Here is a 6,000-nt window from a genome sequence, read left to right as displayed (position 1 = left end):
CTTTGATCCCAGTGATTCAGTTTTCTCTGGAGAGCAACCACCCTTTACCTGTTTCCTTTGTATTCTTCTGGTCTATGCATTTACAAACTTATGTGCAATGTACCCTTCTATCCTCCCACCCCAGTAGAAGCACACTATGTATATGCTTGGGCACTTGGCCTTTGTCCTTAACATTATATTGGAGATCTTCCCGTATAAGTATGCAGTCATCTCATTCTCTTTAACTGCTGCCTAGTGTTCTGTTATATGGAATGTGCCATACTTATTTAACCAGTCTCTAACTGATGAACATTTAGGTTGTTTCCAATCTTTAACCAGTAGAAAAATGCTACAATGAATACCCTGATACATAAATTATTTAGCATATGTGCAGTGGGTTCTTAGGGGTAGGCTAGGTACCTAGAAGTGGAATTGCAGGATCGATAGGTTATGAACATTTATTATGTTGATAGATATTATCAAATTGCCTTCTGAGGAGGTTTATCAATTTACACACTCACTAGCAATGACTGAGAGCGCTATTTCTTCACATCCTTATTGACATACTGTGCTATCAAATTTTTGGATCTTTGCCAATCTGAGAGTTACAAAATGTTAACTTTCTGTAATAGTAATTGTCTCCTAACTTGTCTCCTCAGCTCCAATTTCTAAAGCATTCTTCATGCAGCTACCAAATTAGTTTTCTTAAAGCATGTCACTCCTGGTCTAAAACCTTCTGAGATTCCCATAGCCTGCTGGACTCCCTGGCTTGGAAGACAAGTCCCTCCACCACCTGCTTTCAGCCTACTGTTCCTACATGATGTTTTACTGTTTCAGCACACACACTTACTTCATGCTCCAACTAGTCTGAAATAAGTCCCATTAATCAAACACACTGTATCAGTGAGGGACCTGGCAGGAAACAGATGGCACACTTAAAATGGATAATTTAAGAAAAGCCTAACACAGGAGCTATTTACAAAGCTGTGGGTAGAGATTAGGAAAAGCAATAACAGATAGTGCAATACCTCTTATCATTCCTAGGGCTGAAGGGACAAAACTGTTACCTGAAACCAGAAAGAGAGCACGCTACGTGGCAGGAGCTGTGACCTACAGTAGAGGGATGTAGCCAATCCGTTGTGACCTGTGGGCCAAAGAGCAACAGGAATTTCAAAACTCTCTTCAATTGTGCCTTCCGTTGGCTGAACCCAATTAGAATTTTAGGGCAAGGACGTCTGTTTCCCAATTTTAGGGCAAGGAAGTCTGTTGATGCAGTCCATAGGGGCCAGCTCCCAGGACAGCTCCAGGGTGGAGAAAAGTAAAGAATAGATTTGGAGGAACAAATGGAAGATATTTCCTACAAACACCTTCTGCCATACTTTCTGGTCTTTTCTCAAGCAGTTCCCACACAGCTTGAGTCCATCTGCACTTGCCAAAATTTTGCAAAAGCCAATCTGGGAAGTCTCCTGGGATTTCCCTCAGTCTCTTTGAGAATGAAGCATGATATTTTGAGACAATAAGAGCAAGAAAGAAAAGTGCATGAGCCAGTCTGTGAGGCCAAGTTGTTGCATTCTCCAGTAGAGACAATTTTTGAGGGAAAGAAAAAAATTTGAAGAAAGTGAGAAGTGTAGGCCAATTCCGAAGACATTCATGTGATGGCAGAACTTTAGAAGGCCTGGCAGCATGATTAGATACAGAGAATCCGGTATGCCTCTGAGTCAAGCAATAATTTCAGCAGTCATTGTCTTTTAAGAAGTTTAAGAAAAGATAAGACATCAAAGGAAAAACTTCTTGGGACTTCCCTGGTGGCACAGTGGTTAAGAATCTGCCTGCCAATGCAGGGGACACGGGTTTGATCCCTGGTCTGGGAAGATCCCACGTGCTGCAGAGCAACTAAGCCCGTGCGCCACAACTACTGAGCCTGAGCTCGAGAGCCTGCAAGTCACAACTACTGAGCCCGCGTGCCACAACTACTGAAGCCCGAGCACCCAGAGCCTGTACTCCACAACAAGCGAGGCCACGGCAATGAGAAGCCCGCACACTGCAACGAAGAGTAGCCCCACAACTAGAGAAAGCCCACGCACAGCAATGAAGACCCAACACAGCCAAAAATAAAAAAGAAAATTAAAAAAGAAAAAGGAATAACTTCTCAGAAAGACCAAAGAATGACCTCTACAGGAAAGGCAAAAGGGAAGCTTCCACTGCCAATACAAACGTACCGAGACTTACACAAAAGTTAGCTGTAATCTTTGAAGAGAAGGAAATGGAGGAGGGAGGAGAGGGGGAGGGGCATTCACACACATCTCATTGGTTATGGAAATTTCCAAGAAAGATGCCTGGAACGTTGAAAGATTTTTAAGGTCCCTGAGTAATGAGAAGGCTTATGGACATTCACCAAGAACATTTCATTGAAGCTGTAGTTTAAGAAACATTAGCAAACCCAACTTGTGCACAAATTTTCCTCAAAAAGAATATCAAGGGCTTCCCTGGTGGCGCAGTGGTTGAGAGTCCGCCTGCCGATGCAGGGGACACGGGTTCGTGCCCCGGTCCGGGAAGATCCCACATGCCGCGGAGCGGCTGTGCCCGTGAGCCATGGCCGCTCAGCCCGAACAGCAACAACAGCTTTTTGACCTTATACATACTTAGTTTATGTTTGCTGTATATTCATATTTTACTTTTATTTCTTTTCATCTTCAATTTTGGCATTTTTATGGTAGGAAATGTGTTTCCAGCGCTGGAAATATGGGTGAGACCTGAAGTGGCTTGACTTGTAACTGACGATAAGGAACAAATTAACTTGTTCAGTACAGTAGCTCCTACTGACTGGGATATGTCCCCAGGGGGCTTAATAAAAAGTGCTGCTTGTGACTCATAGATACAGAGAACAAACTAGTGGTTACCAGTGGGGAAAGGGAAGGTGGGGAGGGGATTAAGAAGTATAACAAAGGACTTCCCTGGTGGTCCAGTGGTTAAGGATCCGACTTCTGGTCTTCCCCGGTGGCGCAGTGGTTGAGAGTCCGCCTGCCGATGTAGGGGACACAGGTTCGTGCCCCGGTCCGGGAAGATCCCACATGCCGCGGAGAGGTTGGCCCGTGAGCCATGGCCGCTGAGCCTGCGCGTCCGGAGCCTGTGCTCCGCAACGGGAGAGGCCACAACAGTGAGAGGCCCGCATACCGGAAAAAAAGAAAAAAAAAAAAAGAATCCGACTTTCAATGCGGGGGAGGCAGGTTGGATCCCTGGTCCGGGAACGTGGGGCAATTAAGCCTGGGCGCCACAACGAAGACCCCGACCGCACCCCAACGAAAGTTCCCACCTGCCACAACCAAGACCCGACGCAGCCAAAAATAAAAAATAAGTAAATAAATAAAAACAACTACTGTATTAAAAAAAAAATTCTGCCAATGCGTCACTAATCTTTAAAAAAATGTTCTAAGACCCTTGTATTATCCTAAAGGAAGGAAAATATACTTAAGTTTAGACTTTATTAAATATACATGAAAACATTTCCAGGATAATTATTTAAAACATAGTAATAAAGTGTATAACTTGTAACTGGTAAAAAGGGAAAAGTTAAAGGAGGAAGAACACCTTAACCAATCCTAAAGAAGTCAAAATAAAGGGAAGAAGAAAAAAGAGAAGCATAGAAAAAGTTGGACAATGAAAAAACACTAAGTTTGGTAGAAATAAATCCAAATACATCAGTAATCACAGGAAATGCAAATAGAATAAGGCTTCCACTTAAAACACAGATTGTCAGTCTGAATTTTAAAAATCAACTATATACTGTTTTCAAGAGATAGATTTAAACATATGGATTGAGAAGTGTTGAAAGTGAAAGACTAAAAATTATCAGGCAAATACTTTTAATGAAAGCTGGTACAGATCTATTAATATCAGAAAACACAGACTGTAAAGAATAACTTTACTAGGGATAAGAAAAGGTCCCTATAAGATGAAAAAGGCTCAATTCACAGGAAGATATAATAGGTCTAAGCTTGTATGCCCCATTACAGAGCTTCAAAATGTATAAAACAAAATTGGGCAAAATAGCAAAGAGCAAACAACGAATTCATGTCAACTGGGAGGATTTTAACCTTCTCTCAGTAATTAACAGATAAGTAGACAAAATTCAAATATAACATGAAAGATTTAAACAACATTGACAGTTTTTAACAAGAGCATTGCATCCAACTATTATATAAGACACACATTCTTTTCAAACACACATGGAATATTGACCACATGACAATTGGCTACAAACAAGGCCATAAAGCAAACCTCAAAAATTTTTTCTAGGTTTGGTATTGTTACATCATTTTACTACAATGCAACTAAGTTAGAAATCAATTTTTTAAAAAGAGAGAGAACATTTGAAAGTTATAAGGACTTAAAAGAATGTGACAAAACTTACTCCGTGTGTATTATACGATCATAAGCATAAAAATTCCAAAATTATCTATAGAGCAATTATTAGTGCTAATAAGAGCATCACATTTTTATATATCAGCAATAAACATCCAAGATATTCTTGATGAAAAAGGAAAAGGTGTGTGTGTATGTGTGAGTGTGTTGCCTAATCAAATATGAAGACCTTTTTTTTTTTTTTGGCCACTCCGTGAGGCTTGCGAGATCTTAGTTCCCTGACTATGGATCGAACCCAGGCCTATGACAGCGAAAGCCCAGCATCCTAACCACTAGACCACCAGGGAACTCGCAAGACTAATTTAATTAGAGCAAAATGATGATGGCACAGGAATATACAAAGTGACTAATGGGACAGAATAGGGAACTGAAAAATAGATCCATGCACGTATGGAAAACTAGTTCACGACTGGGCAGTTAAGACTATTGGGAAAAGGAGAGATTATTCAGTGAATTGTGTGCTGGGACAACTGGTTATACATATGGAAGAAAATTAAATCATATTCCTTCATCACACCATACACACAAATCTACTCCGGATACACTCAAATCTTAAAGAGAGAAAAAGTATAAAATTTTAGGAGGCAATGGAGGATAGTACCTTTGTTCCTACATATGGGGTAAGGAATAATTTCTTAAACAAGCACTAGGAAAAGACTGAAAAATTCTACTGTATCAGTAAGCACTTCTGATCCTCAAAAGATGCCATAAAGAAAGTGAAAAGTCAAGTCACAAACTGGGAGAAAATCATTGCAACACATATAAACACCAAAGAAATATTATATGGCAAATATAAGGAAGTCAATCAGAAAAATGTTAACTACTGATATGAAAAACGGGCAAAAGACAAGAACATACGTTTTGCAGAGGGAACATAAATGGCAAATAAATTTATGACAATGTACACAAACTCATTAGTAACCAGGGAAATGCAAATTAAGACCACAGTCGAAACAGGGAAAACAAAAATTAAGAAGTCTTGACTCAATAGTAATAGTTGGAGAAATTGTGGATGATAAATATTCACTGCAAGTGGGAGTAGAAGTTGGCTTGATCACTTTAGATGATATTTGGCATCACTCCATAAAGGTGAAGATTCATATACCCTACTTCTCAGCAGTTCCCCTCTTTTGGCTACACCCCAGAGAAACTTCTGCTCAGTGGGAGACAGGTACAGAATGTTGAGAGCAGCTCTGTTCATAAAAGCAACACCAGAAATCATTAAAAAATAAACATTAGGGCTTCCCTGGTGGCGCAGTGGTTGAGTGTCCGCCTGCCGATGCGGGGGACATGGGTTCATGCCCCGGTCTGGGAGGATCCCACGTGCCGCGGAGCGGCTGGGCCTGCGCATCCGGGGCCTGTGCTCCGCAACGGGAGAGGCCACAACAGTGAGAGGCCCGCGTACCACACACACACACACACACAAAAAAAAAACAAAAAACAAAACAAAAAAAACCATTAGAAATCATCTCTGCATCCACCTACAGGAGAATAGATCATATGTGTTATGATCAACATATGATAATAAACTGAAGCTGCATGCAGCAACATGCATGAATCTTAACAAATAATGTTGGATAAAAAAAAGATACTGGAGAC

Source organism: Phocoena sinus, chromosome 11 (genome assembly GCF_008692025.1).
Source record: "Phocoena sinus isolate mPhoSin1 chromosome 11, mPhoSin1.pri, whole genome shotgun sequence".
NCBI lineage: Eukaryota > Metazoa > Chordata > Mammalia > Artiodactyla > Phocoenidae > Phocoena > Phocoena sinus.
Note: the sequence above shows the minus strand (reverse complement) of the source record.